Below are 16,176 nucleotides of genomic sequence, written 5' to 3' on the forward strand. Positions count from 1 at the left end.
CATGGCCTTAACGTAGGATCAGCGGAGAATATTTGGTATCTTCCTTTTCACGATGGCAGCTGGCAACAGCACCAGTATTCATCACAAAGTGCCGCCTTCTCAGGGAACTTGTATGTTCTCTTGGGTGGGGAGCAAGTTTATAAATGTGCTAACTGCACATTATAGTACCAGTTCCCTTCAGGAAATTGTGCGGCCGTTAGTGATCTGAAAGATGGCAATGGAAGAAATGGCAACCTCTTACTCGGCCTCCTTCCTGCTGTGTGTTGGGGGGGACCTGCTGACCTTAGGACTTCAAATGCATTTCTACTCGTTTTTGTTACTCCTGGCTAACCAGATCCACAGAAGAGTGGGGAATGGATTTGTCTCCTGTTTGGTTTGTAAGTGCTGTGTAGCAACAACTGGAGTGCCTTAGCTGAGAAATGTGCAAGAGTTGCATCCACCAAACTCTTCTCAGGCTTTGCTTGCTGTTGATTGCGGTTGTTGGCTAGGCATGGCCTTTGAGAAAACTTTTTAAGTGTTTTATGTGTCTTTCAGGTGATACAATTCTGAGAAGACTGTTGAGCTTTGAGAGGCTCTGGCTGTGGGGCGACCAGGTTGCAAAAGTGGTTTCAGCTGCTACTTGCCCCTGAATTCCCCTTCAGGCATCCCATGGCACTGTAGCCCGGTGTGACTGTTCAAGCAAGAAGGAATGGAGGTGACTGAAGAGCAGGCGAGCGCCTTCTCTGCTGACGTGCAAAGCTGGGAGGCAGCCTGCTGCGGTGCCTGGGGAAGCAGCAGGACCTGCAACAGGGTGGAAGTCCCAGCTTATAGATATGGGTCAGATGTTGCTGGAGATCCTGTGTATAAAGGAGACCCACCAGCCAGCATAGCCCGTGCCCGCAGTATGACACTGAAGTTCCTCTCCTGTCCTGGAAGCAGGGGACAGAGTGGGGCTAGAGATGCCATTTTGTAGAGGCTTTGGAGCAAGAGGCTGTTATCTGCCCTGCCCCAGTTGTCCAGCCTGTCATGCTGGGAGGGGAGGTGGGAAGGGAGATCCGTGAACACCTGAGCAGGCTTCTGGGGACTGAGGGACACGGAAGGGAATGGGAGCAAGCCGAGTGTGAGGAGTCGAGCCACTACCTGGCGGTAAAGGTAAGGTAGACTTGGGTGGTGTGTCCCTGGAAAATAATTGCCAAAGGGCACTGTGGGACCAGCCTTCCTCCCCTCTGGAAAGGGGAGGAGGCAGAAAAGGCTGGCTTGGGCGGTAGCTAGGCAGAGTAGAGTGGAAAGGTGCTGGCAATATTCCAAATGTGGCAAGAGGCGAGTTCACGTACCTTACCCCTCTTGTGCTTGATCGCAAGTTTATGGTCAAAACCGGCTTTTGAATGCTTTAATCCTGAAACATGCTTCCAGCTTGCAAGAGCGGGCTCAGCACCCCACCCCTGGTTGAACCCAGGAGCAGCAACCCTTTGAGCCAGATTGTGTGCGTGTTCCATGGTGGCAGTGTGGTGGCAACAGGCCACACACCTGCCCAGCTCAGCTCCAGGCTTCGTGCTGGGGTGCATCCCGTGCCACAGTGCTTCTCCGCCTGCTTGGGCTTGAGGCGTTGCCTGTAGCTCCCGAACAGCAGCTGCCCCAGCCTTTGTCAGCAGTCAGCCAAGGCGTTCATTTTGTCCTGCAGGTTGTGTATTTGCTTCCAAGGCTTTAAATGCTATCTATAAATGTAAAACACATAATTTGAGGGGAAACAGCCTCCTCACGTTCTCCTAGATCCACATACTGCCTCAATCCAGCAAGCAATGGGTGCTCCAGTGTCCTGCCTGCAGCCCAGGAGAAGGTGCCGTTTCCAAATCCTCCTCACCCCGCAGGTAAGGCTGGCTTCACCAAGCTGCAAAACTACTGCAGGACACGAGGTCTGGGGACCTGCTGCACGTCCCTTCTGGGCAACCGGGAACTGCCACATGCTGCAGCGCCAGCCCCATCAGGCTGAGATCGGGACACTCGCAGAGCTTGGGACATGTGACTACGAGTAGCTTTTGAATAATGAGCCTTATAGGATTTATTTAAAGAACGGTGTGCCCATGTTTGTATAAAGAGACCCTTATTGTTACTTGAGGATGTACTAAATCCTTGAACGGGTGACATAGGGAGTGTGCTAATTGTCCAGGCGGGAGATATGTTAATATCGTTAACTTGAAGATGTACTAAATCCTGGAGTGGGTGACATAGGGAATGTGCTAATTGTCCAGGCGTGAGAGATGTTTGTGAGTTCACGGATACCTTAATGTCATCTGCCACAAGGACATGTCACTACTCTGCGCTACCGAAATGGCTCCTGGGAAGGGATGCATGTCGTGTTTGCCGTGGCGTGGCACTGTTTGGTGGGGAGGGTGGCCTCCCGCTCGGGCGGAAAGCTGGCGTCCATCGGAGCCCAGGGCTAGGGACAGAGCCCAGGGCTAGGAACAGAGCCCCTGGGGGGTGCTGCCTTCGGGCAGCGCTGCTGGAGGGTTCCGCTGCTCGCAGTCCCCGTTTTCCGAAGGAAAACTTGCTTTGTGTTTACGCTGCTTTCGAAGACAACCACAGGCACTGTGAGAAGCAGTGGCTGCGGGACCGGGGCTCGGGGCGGTGCGGCGCGGTGCTGCCGGGGGTGGTGCGATGCTGCCGGGGCGGTGCGGTCGCACCGCCCCGGTAGCATCGCACCACCCCCGGCAGCACCGCGCCGCACCGCCCCGGCCCACCGAGCGTCCTTCCAACGGTCGCCGCCAGGTGGCGCTGCGGCAGCGCGCACCGCACGGACCCGCCGGCGACTGGGGTCCCGTCAACGCTCCCGCTGAGGGACCTGACGGCTCCCCGCAGCCCTAACCGGGACCCCCGCCCCAGGGCAGCTCTGCCCCGGCGCTGGGGACACACACACACACACACATGGAACACGCAAAACTCGCTGGTGCGCCGGTCAGAGGGCTGAGGATCTTTGTCGTGGCTCTGTGGGCTCCGTGCCACTTGAAAACGTAAGGGGCTGGGACTTTTCCCTCCTGTCCTTCCCATCTGCACGCACCACAGCGAAGTGCCCAAGTCAAGGCACACAGGGAGCACCCCGGGTCTGCCCTGGCCACCCCGGCCTGCAGGCACCCTCTCAGTTCCTGCGGGGAAGCTCCAGAGAAGCTTGAAGACGGGAACGCGGCAGAGGGAGCGAGTGGGAGAGGGAGAAGGTGGCTCCAGCTTTCCCCGAGCTCCTCCAACAGGGAAAATACAGCCAAGGAGTCCCAGAAGGGCATTGCTTCCCGCAACTCGAGCTCCCAGGTTGTCCCCACGCACCATGCCTGAGGAAAATGCCCTCCTGGCTCCAGAGCTCCTGAGCAAGGCAACCCAACATGCCCAAAACATGACTAAGAAGAGCAGGAGTGGCCCCATTCCTCCTCCCTGCCTCACCCCGACCCTGCGGCTAACCCTGGCCGGAGAGCTTGCAGAGATGAAGGAAATGAAAGAATTTCTTAAAAACCCAGAAGGAAAAGAGGTGACCTCTTCCTTGCCTCATCAAAGATCTGGGAGGATCCTGAAGCAGAAGATTAATAATATGCAACCTAATGAGGATGCAACACACTGAGGTTTCAGCTCTGTACCAAGCCCTCCGGGCACCAGCTCGGGGACATGATTTGCAAGCTTTATTTCAGACCTGTGTATGGCTTATTCTGGGCTCCCTCCCCTCCTGCCGTGCAGTGACTACCAGCCGGCTGGATCTTTTACCAAATTAGGCTTCTTCTGCCCACCTTCCAGCCTGACAAGCTGTTGCAGAAGTTTATACCATGGCTGGCTAGGAACTTCTTTCTAATTTTAAGTCTAAATATGTTTGTGATCCAGATGAGCTTCTAGGAGAACAAATTAGACTTTTGCCCTAGCATGCATTTATGATGAATGGATCCTATTCCCCCTCAACCTCTTCTGTTTTAAACAAGTTGCACACTTACAATGACTGCTCACAAGCCACTTCTGTACGTGCTGCAGGTCAGCTCCATCCTTCCTGAGGAGGGATGTCTGGTGCAGCATCTACCATGGCGGGTGAAGTGGTATCTCATACTTGTTGGTCCCTCCAGGCAATTCTTTGATGGACATGCCCTTGAACTGAGTGCCTTTCTATTCAGAGAGCTAAAGTGGCACCACTTGGGCAGTGTCCACCCACTGCCTGTCGTCTTCCATTGCCCAGGCTTGAGGGGTGCCTGTCTTACAGCATTCTGGGGCAAAACACTGCCTGTTTTGACAACTTTCCTTTCCCCGTCACCAGCACTGCCTCTGTCCTAGCCAGCTCCCCACCTGCCCTGCCCCTCTCCTGCCAGTCCCTGTGCCGGCAGCATTCAGTGGGAGAAGCGACATTGTGCAGTCCCCTGATCCACACCATCTGTCTCTTGCCCTTGCTCTGATGGACAGGGTGCTCCTGGGGTATCACATTTATGTAGGAGAAGGTAGTTTTTTTCCTCCTCGAGATCCCTTCCGCTCTGCTCCGAGGAACTGCAATAACCCTGTGGCTCAAGGAGGAGGGAGCGACCTTTCTAAAGTTACAGGGAGAGGCTGGGGGGAGGAAAGGGGCACTGCAGGCCCTGCCAGCAAGCAGGGCCATGGGAGGTGAAGGAGACGGTGTCAGGGGATTGCTGATGGGTAAAGAGGGCTGGGAAAGGACGTGTCCTCCAGGTACCACCAGCCCCGTGCTAAGGCGCTGCATGTCTCTCTGTGGGAAAAGCATTGCTCAGCACCAATCTGGCAGAGCCCAGCAGTACCGGTTGCCCCCACGGGCTGGACATCCACATAGCTTGGCTGGGGCTGTGGGGAAAAGCTGGAGAAGGAGGGAGGGGGGGAGATTTAAAAATAGTACCCTTCTCGATTTTGCAGCTGTCATTCATGGTACGTAAGTGAGCCTGAGGCCTCCCAGCTCCTGCACACACTACGCCTTACGTAATGGGAGACATGTGGGCATTGCTTCAGGCTGGGAACAGGCAGGGACGTGTGACATTTATGCTGCTCTGCCAAAGCCAACGAGCAGCTCCCAGTGCCTGGGCCCTGGAAGCAGCCTGCGGGCTGGGGAAGGCAGCGTGTGGCTGGCAGGGGCAACCCAGCCCCAGCCACGGGTTGGGGAGGAGGCGAGGGAGAGCACGGCGCAACCCGAAGGCGAAGGCTGGCCTCTCAGTGCGGGCTGCTGGCAGGAGCTGCGGAGCCGCTGCAGGGCTTCTGGGGCAAAGGGCTGTGGGAAGGGGTTGGGGGCTGTGGGGAGGGCTGTGGGACATGCCACAGTAGGAGGGCTGTGGGACAAGCCACAGTAGGTCCCCAGGGGGGACGGTTTGCTAGAGGGGAAGATGTGGACACAGGCAGTGGAGGAGGAGGGGTGCAGAGGTGACACCAGGAGGAAGACGGGGGTTGCAGAGCAGCTCCCCAGGAGGATTAGAAACTGGGGAGAGTGGGAGGACAGGTCTAGAGGAGGAGGAGAGGGACAGGCGGTACAGGGAGGGACAGTGCTGAGGGGAGCTGATGTGAGGAGGGGGTCTGAGTGGATGGGGAGAGTTTTGAAAGGGAGCCAGGGTGAGAAGGTTACACCAAGTGGGGGCTGGGGAGGTGAAGGATGATTCAAGTGCCTGAGGGAAAGGTGAGGGTCTGTCAGACCCGTCAGGATTGCCTATCCTTGTCTGCTTCCTCAGTGCTACAGGCCAAATGCTGCAAAGGGCAAAAGAACATTCCACGTCCTCCCGTGTCAGCTGCACTGGGCTCGGGCACTGCTCCCACATGCCTTTTCCCTACCTCCCTGAGCCTCCCCGGTTCCAAAAACTGCTGACTCGTGGAAATTTCAGACACAAGGGGCTGCGCATGTGGCAGCAGGTCAGGGGGACAGAGCTGGGCAGTGGTGGGGAGGCTGCCACTCTGCACCTGCGAGCCTCAGCCTCCCAGCCTATCTCATCTAGGAACACTTCCACCCCTCCCACCTTCTGGCCAGGAACTGAGCCATATGTCTGTTCGCTGTAGGATCCTCTCTTCTTCCAAAGATCACTGGCTTTCGTGCTTCATACGCCAGCAGCCAGACTGCCTTGGGTAAGGCATGAGTCATCGTGGTGTGGTTATTTAAAGTGTGTCTTCTGAGCGCTAGCCACGTGCCAGTGCTACGCAGGCTGAGACGGAAAGCGCAGTCAGATCCCAGGGTTCACACGCAGAGGGCTGGCCACTGGAAGAAGGGCTGAGACCCGGTCAGCTTCTCCTGCAGCAAAGGGACACCAGTGTGACATTTCTCCGCAGCCCCCCCGCTGGTGGGGAGAACAATGCAGCTCATCCCACTCCCAAACAATGCCGAGCTATTTCCATAGCCACAAGCCAACCGTGCTTCACAGGAGGTGACTGCTGTTGCCCAGGGCCTCAGCAGGCCTGCGGCTGGTTCATGAACCGGAGCCGCCGGGATGGTGCTGGGATGGTGCTTGGGATCTCCTGGTGCCAGAGCAGGAGCCAGAGTCCAACCCCGACACTTCAGGCAGCTGTGGACTTCTACCAGCTGTTGGGGAAATGGTTGTCTTAGGTAGTAAATATTTATGGCATATTATAACAACTCCCTGCTGTTTTCCATTAGGACTGACATCCCAGAGCAATGAGTAAGTCCCAGTGTATGTCCTCCCTGGCTCTGCATCACTCGGCTGGACCCGCTGCAAGGCCGCGGGCCTATGAATGAGTCCAGGCTCAGGGAAGCTCATTCTCCCCCTGCAGCCTGCTGGCACCGACTGAGGTCCCGGGCACATACTGCGCTTAGGCTGAGCCTCGCCACAGCCACCCCGGCCTGCCCCTCTGAGGAGAGGTAGTAACAAATGCCAGCCCTTCGCCTTGTGCCCTGGCAGGAGGTTTGAGGAGTTGCTGCTGGCCAAGCTGAGGCAAGACTGGGCATTTCTGGTGTCTCGAAAAGGAGGTGTCACTGGTGAGTGTGACATCTGCATTGGCAGTCAGCACGAGGAGCTGAGAAAGCAGAGCGGAGTTTTGCAGGGGCACCACATGTAGGCCAGCTAGATGGAAGACCTCAGCTGTGCCTGCTCATGAAAGTGCCCAGAGCAGGGGAAGCACCTGCAGTCTCCTCATCTGGGGCAGCAAAAGCACAGGGTTGCAGAGCACTGCATCTCACTGGTTGCAAAGCACTGAGCTGCCAGGATGCATCCACAACTTTCCCTTCCTTTGGACCGTGTCCCCTGTGGGACCGAAACTGCCTTTACCCAGAGCCTGGCCTCTTCTGCTGGATCTTGCGCATGCCTGGCCCTGCGTTAACCTCTCAGGGAACGTCTTTCACCAGGGTGCGATGACTCCTCGAGCCCACACAAGATCACTTTTCTCTCCTGTAACATATGTCATTTAGCTTCAAGGCATCACAAGAGTTATCAGGGAAGGTATTAGAGCTAATTGCTCATGAAGCATTTCCAGAAAAAAACAGGCTTCTCTTTTCCAAGACAGCAACAGCAGGAAAGAAATGTGCCAGATATGGGAGCTGTTGATCCCTTCATGCCCAGCTCCTTCCTGCCTCCATTTTCCGGCCTGTTGTCTCTCTTCCATCTCTCCCTTTGTGTTACTCCTTGATTTCTCCTCCCTCCATCTTTGCCTTCTAGGCTTAATTTTTCTTTTGGCTAGACTTTGATCTTTGAATTTCTTTTGCTCTGTCCTCTTCCTTGTTCTTTTCCCTCTCCCCCCACTGCCTCATGTCTCTCTCTCTTCATTCACCAGTCAGTGGCGGCCACCAAACAAAGCAGTGCCGGAGCTGTCAGTAAGAGCTCTCCAACTCCTACAAACCAGATTACAGCCCCAAACACCATTTCTACCCAGGACCGTGGGCACCAAGCCCATCTGCAGCTCAAACCTCTCTCAGCTAAGCCCTCCTTCCCACGCAGCTCCACTACACTAGGCCTCCACTACTTATTGCTACAGCTGTAAAGGCCGGGACTGACACAGCAGGGGAGGGATCATAGCTCCTAAGACACACGCTTTGTGCACTAGCTCTCCCGTTAATCTGCATCAGGCCCTTAGAGGCTGCTGATGTTTATGGCCTGTTTCTTTTCTCTGCTACCCGAAGTCCATGTACTGCAGCCCCCTGCACACCTCGGGACCTTCACTGCGGTGATGGGATGCACTCAGGGGTATGTAGAGTCCACTCCGAGCCTGGCCTAGCCCCCAGCTAACAAGCACCAAGCTGTTCTTTTGGATCTTTCCCTTCGCTATGAAGTAGTTTCATCATCTTCATTAGAGAATCTGGAGGAGGCTCAGGACAGAGAGCAACAGTTGCAAAATGATACGTGAAGCATGAAGAAGTACTTATGTGAGGAACCGTGGAACTTCAGGATTCTGCTTCCCATTGATGATAGTGTTACCCTGATCTTAAGCAAGGCCACACTGAGCTATGAGCCTGTTGGCAAGCTGAGAGACATCTTGGGCCTGCCTGGTATTAGGGTAGAAAAAATGATGGTTGCTGGAAAAGGCACCAATCACTTGGGAGCCTGGGCCACTCTCTGTGGATGGCTCTGACCCAGTGCCCGGGCTTCGTGGTGGGTAGCCTGGAGCTGTTTCCAGGTGGGATGATAACGTGATACCTTGACGACGATGTCTGGTGAATTAAGTCCTGTGGTATTTTTGTAATAGCAGAGCTGTGAATTGCAGCTTCCCAGCTAAATTGCACTTGAGTAATGCTCTCATGACTTGACTATCTCCCCAACATTTTAATTAGTCATTTCTGTCTTCCCTACTGCAACACAGTATTAGTACAAAATTATTGTTATTAGTACAAAATGGCTGCCTTGACACCCACTGTCACAGAGGTCTTTTCAAGATAGGGCTGTATTTCAGCAGCAGCGGGTCATCTTGAAGGTGCTTTTGGAGCCATTGGGGGAAAAAAGCATCAACATAGGGGACACAGACCCAAAAGCAGACCTTTTGGCTCCTTTTCTTTGCAGCCCACTTAGGGGCTGACACCCAAGAGCCAAAATGCTGCCACTGAAGTCAACTCTGATATTGAGTGCAACAGAAGCAGAAGCAGGCCCTGGGGAAGGACAGCAATGACAAGAGCTGGGGGCTGAAAAGATGCAGAGGGTCCATGTATCCTAACTCTTCTGTGTGCGTAAGCAAGCAGAGCTGTGTCTGTATTCCTGCTTTATACAGAGCACTGCAGGAGCAGTTTGTACTCGTAGATAACAGCGTGGTGATCACAAAAACCTGCCTCCCTTTTGGCTTGAGCAATTAGCCTGTACTCAGTGTTTCCATTAGTAAGCGAAGTGAATGATGGCATTAGGTAGTTTGACATAATCCTGTTTGCCTACAAAGAATGTACAAACTCCTGCTTCTGTAAGCACAGCAGGAGTCAAACTGCATCAACAGCTTCTTTGGTTGTATAGCTCTAAGCCTCTTTTTAACCAGTTCTTCAACTCGCTTGGAAAAAATCTCCTCAAGCTCTTGTTGCGTGTCAAGTTGCACGTTCTTCTCTACACTGCCTCTACAATTCTACAGAGTTTCTACCACCATGCTTCAGGCTTTCCTCTTCTCGTTCCCAGCTTCCCTCCACAGCTTTGCTTTGGGGTCAGTAGTTCCTAAGAGCCTCAGCACAGGAATTCAGTAAGACAAAGCTGTCTTTCATTAGACAATTACATTGATGCCCCTCTATCATCGTGTTGCAAACCAGCGGTCATGGGTATGGTCACTCCAGTAATCCCAATATAATTTTGGACATCCTGGGAGGGGTGGCAGAGCCAAATGCAGCTGCAGCATCTTTAAAAGGCTGAAGGGTGATTTGGAGATTTCCACAAAGCAGGAATCCACCTTGCAAAACCCATCATCCCAGCTGGTCAGCAAAGACTGGTCTCAACAAGCTGTTCAGAATGAGCTCCTCTCCAGCCACTCTTCTGCAATCCTCGCACCTGCCACCTGCTCTGTCATTAGCTCTTGGGCCATAGCCAAAGACTGTGGCAACACCTGAACTGCTAATTGGGCTATTGCAGCAGCACTAACAGAGCTGGGACGCCTCTGCCGGCCAAGTCAACTGCTCCAAGATGTGTCAGTATGCAGCCGGCACTCTCGCTGTGCTTGAAGCCCTCGGCACTACAATGCAGCGATGAGCTCCCACAGCTATGTGTCGTGCAGATATTTTTGCAAATGCTGTTTTGTTGCATGGAGGGCAGCCATTGCCAGACAGACAAGGCATGTGTGGGAAGTGGAGAAGACCGGGAGGAGCTGTGGAGGGGGAAAAAGGGGGATCAGCTGATCACAGGTAAATGACACAGGGGGAATGGGTCCAGCAGGAGGCAAAGGTGCTATAAGGAGACATATGGCTTCTCACTGGTGGCAGAACTCTCCCTTGCACCCTCCTGCTGGCTGCTTTTTGCTCCCAGGATCAGGCCACAGCATTTAGGGTAAATAATCCCTTGGAGCAATGAAGATAGAGAGGCAAGGGAAAGAAGGCTGGGGCTCTAGAGAAGGGTGCTTCCCAAGTTCCCCAGGTGGATGAGCTCCCACCTGGGAAATACCAGCATCCATGGTGGCACCAGCTGGTATCATAGCCAGAGAGTTGGGGAACCCTTCCACACTCTTGGGGTCTTCCTACAGCCTCTGGCAGCAGATGCGTGTAATGACAAACATTATAGAGATGCAGTTGCATCCGTTCACCTTCCTTTCCAGTTCGCTTGGTGAAGAGCATCTGCAAGGCAGAGCAGACAAACTCAGCTGCGGGCCAGCAGGAGCGTTTAACTCCCTGAGGTCCAACCTGCTTTGCTCGGCAAGGTGTGAAGAGGCCGGCATACACCCAGCACAAGCAAATACTTTGGGAGGACAGGCTCCAGGCAGGAGTGAAGCTAGCTGTGCCCCTGGGCAGGAGGCTTTTGAGTGGCTGGGAGGTGGAGAGCCATGGCCCTGCAGCCTGCTTTGCCAGTGGCAGAGCCTGGGAAGTCAGCCACTGCCACTACAAGGTGAGTAACATTCTGCCAAGTGACAATTACCTCCAGGAGGAATCGTGGCTCCCTCTAGGAGCAGCTGTTACTAATTCCCCTCCCAAGATCTTCAGGTGAAGAGGGTGACAGGAGGAGAGGAAAAGCTCCCTGTGCATCCAGCTGGCAGGGCAGTGGCACAGCCTGTGATGGGGACCATTTTCTGTCTGCAGACCTTACAGAGAGAGGGGGCAAAATTAAAGACAGTAAATGGGGGCCCTTCTTGCTAATCGTACTTTCCTCAACAGAGCTGTATCACAGAAAAATACCTGGGGAAGATTTTTAATTTGTGACATCATAGCCAGTTCCCTGTACCTAATTCTGTTGAGGTCAACAAGCCTCACGGGATAAAATCAGTGGGGCTTTTCAATCAGGCAAACACATCAACACCCCCTTTTACCTCCCAAGCTGTGGAAACCAAAAGGCACCTTCAGCCACCTGCGGGAAGCTTTGCTGCACCATTGAGGCAACATTGAGACTTCTCCGGTGTGATGCTGTGGGCTTGCTTTTGTGGCTTGCTCAGGATAACGTGCAACTCCCACCAGCTCTTGCAGCCCTACGTGGGCAGAGCAGCTCTGGGGAAGACACTTGCACAACTTTGCAGGATGCACCAGGTATGTTAAAGGAAGGTGTCCAGCCCCAACTGGTTCTGGGCTATGCAGATCTACAGGCCAGGCAAGAGAAAGGTCAGCACACAGTTACTAACACAAACCTCCACTTCCTAGCGATGCTTTGCAGATTACTGTTGTGGTCCTCAGAAGACCTCGTTCAGCCAGTTCATCCTGCTTTCCAAGACAGCTCAGTCACAGGGGTCAGAGATCAATCGGGTGCTGCTGGAAGAGCCGTGGGTCCCTGCAGCAGCTCTTAGCAGTTACTCAGCATGTTCAGAGGAGTCAGCACACAGGTCTCAGGCACGCCACAATATAAAACACTGGGGCCAAGGATGGATGGAATCAGGTCCTTTCATAGCATTTTAAGGTGCACATTGAGAAGCTTGGAGTTTTTCCTTAAAAATATAAAGCAGGAAAATCTCCTTAACTATGATGTTATCTGTGCGCTGAATATGTATGTGACAAAGAGATGTGGTCAGTGGCTTTCTCTTGCAATAAGTACCAGTCTAATATGACTTTGACAGGGTACCTGCTGGTTAGATGCTGTATTACTCTCTGCTTCCTATGGAGCTGTTGCAGTCCCCACTATCACCTCTGTAACCATTGACTTTGGGAAGGTTTCTACTTATGTGCACTGGTGGTCTAAAAATTCCCAGAACAAGTATCTCCATGGAGGAAAATAGTATTTTTCAAAGAACACTGTGCCTTTGGAGAAGGGAATAACTCCAAGCTTAAAAATAAAGTCTTATCAGAATAAAATAATCCTTCTTAGCTGGCTTTGTGTCAACAAAGTTAGTCTCAGTGGCCAAGTTTCTAGTTTGAAGGACCAAGTGAGGTCTCTCTTGCATGGTTTTATATACTTGATCTGTGCTATGATTTATGAACTGCAATATAGGAAAGTTCCTTTGCTTATGTTTCCAAAAATCAGCAATTTGTGGTTCCCCGTGCTGACGTGTTAGCACTTAAGCTGTAGGTTATAGCATTCAGTGCCCTGTCCAACAGTGACGGCTTACGTAGCGAGACTGCTTTCCTCGGCAGTGCTGGGCACCTTCGGCTCTGCCTCCCAGCATCACAGCCCACCTGTGCCTTTCGGGGTTTGTTTTCTTGGATCCTATTTTTGTCTGGGTTTGTCAAGCCCTGTCCCTTCCCCAGTGGATGGCTGGCAATGGCATGGCTGCAAGAGATAAGTTGTCCTCCTGCAGTGTGTTTGCATCCTGTCCCTCCACATCATCTCCTTTCCCATTTGGAGCAGCTCCCAGCGCTGGTGGGATCAGCATGAGGTGGCAGGAGACCGATGGGTGCTAGTCCCGGCGCTCATGCTCCCTGTGTGGTGAAGCCATGGCCTCTCCCTGAGTTTTGGTGTCTCCCTGTCTGTGCTGGAGGCAATGACAGTGATGTGCTCGGGCACCCTGTGACAGCTGGCAGTGTCCCCAGAGAGGACCCACTGTGTCAGGACCAGCCCAGAGGGAGAGTCAGATGATTGTGTGTGTGACAAGCAGGGAGCCAGGCAGGGACAGGGAGGTTACGCTGGGCTGTGCCGGCCAGGAAGGAGACCTACACAGCTGCCACGCATGCTGGGTCACCGGGAACATGCACCGTTTCACCGGCTGGTGAAGAGGGGAGTTCCAGCCTCCCTCACCTTCCTGAGATGTTTGCACCTGTGTGTAAACACCTCAGATGTCCCCAGGGGTGTTGTCCTCCTTCCCTCTGCTCCTCAGTCCTTCCCTGGCTCATGGTCATGGTATTCCAGACACCTCTGCTGCTCCTCCCCCTCGTGTTCTACGCTGTGCTGCCAGTCTGTTCCCCCAAGGATGCAAACACCAGTGCTCCCCTGGCAGGTGGGGTCTCTGGTTCCCTCCTGGTTTTCCTCTGTGCCCACGGCCCCTCACTTGCCCCATGCATTGTGTGTGGCTCCACGGGTGATGCCAATACGTCCTCCTGGCTGTGGCTGGGCACAGGCAGGGATGGAGGGTGACCCCAGTAGATATCGGAAAGGCGACCAAGGCCTGCTGTGATGTTGCTCAGGCCTCTGTGGGAGCCCAGAGCAGCACATGTTGACACTGAGCCTGACCGCAGGAAGATCAGGAAATGCAAAAGCACCTGTTGCTGAGGGAAGCTGGACTTGGCCCTTGCATGAATTTTCCGAGCTCTGCAACCGAGGCCCATGAAAGCAGTATTTCCTGCTGCGGCAACATCGCCCATTGCTCTCCCTACACATCACTTTGTGTGGGTCATTTTGGGTTTGGTTTTGGTTTTTGTTTTTGTTTTTTTTTCCCCAATGAAAGCCCCAGCTGCACTTACAAGCAGTTTCTGGCTGATTCACTCGAAGGAAAACTTTGTCCTTGGTGGAAACACCCTGCCAAGTGGGAGGGACACACTCCCTCCTGCAGATCTGCTTCCTTCAGCAGTCAGGCTGCACTGGCGGCATGGCAGGCTGTGCGAGGCCAACAAAAATAGGCAAGAAAACCCTTCAAGTAGGTCTCTGCAACTGCGGAATAACACGGGGACCACAAATGCCTCCTCAGCATTGGGGGAAGAGGGAGCAAGTTCCCTTACGCCTCCACCTGCACCATTCCCTGCCCTTAAAGCGAAGTGTCAAAAGTTGGCTCTGAACCTTCTTTGCAGAGATTTCCTTTTCCTAACCTGCTGCTGTGTCTCTGAGGGATTCTTGGGGACAAAAAATAAAATAGCCTGTTCCCGTTCCCCTCCCCCACCCCACCCCCACCCCCAGCACATGCACTTACCATGCTGGACTCACCTTTGCCACTGGCAATGGCCAAGCACAAATTGGCCCCTCACTGACCGGTATGACTCAAAAGCACCATGTGTGCTGGCCAGGGCTTCCCCTTCACCGGGGTGTCTTGGGGCTGGGGGCTGCAAGCTTCATTCTTCAGCAGCTTTATAAAAAGCAGAGCAGGTTTCTGGAGGTGGCAATGCAGGCAGCAGCAGGGGGACAGCGAAAGAACAGTTCTGCAAGAGCCGGGGCAAATGTGTTCCCAGCCATGTTTGAATTGGAGCCCAGCCATAGAAACTGAAGGAAAAAGCACAAGGCTTGGGAGGCAGCTAACCTTGGCCACAGCCTGCCTCCGGGCTGCCTGCTCCGGCTGAGGATGCATGTGGGGTGGAAAGACCCGGCCACCCCTCCGCCACAGTGCCATCAGCCTTGCCCCTCACAGGCGCCGGGGCCGCAGGCAGCACCCAGGGCCGCTGCCACGTGAGCAGGGAGCAGGTGGCATTGGCAGGAGCACTCCTCGGGGATGCCAAGGACTCAGCAGGTCCCGGCCCTCCCACCGGCAGTGTTTTTCCACCTCTCGGTCCTGGCACGTCAGCAAGCGCTGAGGCAGGGGAGGCACCCGCTGTTGGCGGTGTTTGCACCGTGTTGTTCAATCCCAATAATCCCAAATCTCCAGAAGCCTTTGGGGCAGTGGGAGATGCTCTCCCGCCGGAGCAAACTCAGGCTCTTTTGCTGGGCCTGTACGTAAGACAGCCCAGGGCACAGCTGCCTGCCTGCCAGTTACTCACACTTGCGTAAGGCCCCCCCGCCCCCACCCCCCAGAACAGCCCCGTTTGTGTCAGAAACTGCTGCTGTCCCAGACTGCAAAGCCCAAGGCTGAAGCGTGGCATCTTCTACCCAAGTTGTCTCCTCCTTTCAGGTAGCAGCCGATCTGCTCAGTGACTCAAGCTGTGAGTTCCCTCAATAACGCAGTCCCCTGTGACGATTGTCTGGCCACCACCCCTGTGCCCCTCACACTGGAGGTTTCAGGAAACAAGTCCCGTCTTCTTGCTGTGCCTTGCTGGAGGACCCAACCTGCGGACCAACTGGGGCACTGCCCAAACACACGGCAAATGTCCCCACGGCCAGGTGCCACCCCGCACCAGCCGAGCGCAGGGCTCCAGCACCTTTCCTCTCCAAAGGCTGACGGAGGGCCGATGCCTGTCCCTGCGCACAGCTTCCAAGTGGGTGTTTCACCTCCCCACACCCTTCAGGCTCCCCGAGACAGCACAGGGGCAAATGGCTCAGTAGGAACGCGGCTATACTAAGCCTTTTCTCTAGTCGCTGCAAACTAACTGCAGGGCCTACTGCTCAGAGTACCTGCGCCCGTGAAGGGAAAGGCTCCGTGCCTCCCTGCATCACAGCCCAGCAAATGCAGGGCAAGGATCAGGATGGCACATACTCATCCTTGATTTTCCATTTCCAGAAACATGTCTAAGGGCAACTGTTTGTGCATGCTTTAGATAAATGATTACAAGGGGGTTGAGACACAAAGGGGAAAAAAATAGTTTTGTTGCTTAGCAGAGTGTGACAGTCACGTGGCATGCAGCAGGCACGAGCAGCAGCCCAGCTCCCAGGGCTCGCAAAGCCAAGGGCAAAGCAGCACGAGCTCTTCCAGGAAGAAATTCAGGCTAGATGGGCTGAGGGGGCGTGGGCAAGTATAGCTAGCGAGAGCCAGCAGCCAGTATCAACTCCACGTTTGGTTTCCTCAAGTACATTCACAGCAGCTCCCTTCAACAGCTTTTTAAGGAGGCGGTGTGGGGAGCTGCAAGCCTCCCCTTGAGCAGGAGGCAGCAGGAACACAGAGGGTCTGAGGAAGCTGGGTCACACAGCCATTCAGCACATGTGG

The sequence above is a fragment of the Falco cherrug genome, chromosome 5 (assembly GCF_023634085.1).
Source record: "Falco cherrug isolate bFalChe1 chromosome 5, bFalChe1.pri, whole genome shotgun sequence".
Lineage (NCBI taxonomy): Eukaryota > Metazoa > Chordata > Aves > Falconiformes > Falconidae > Falco > Falco cherrug.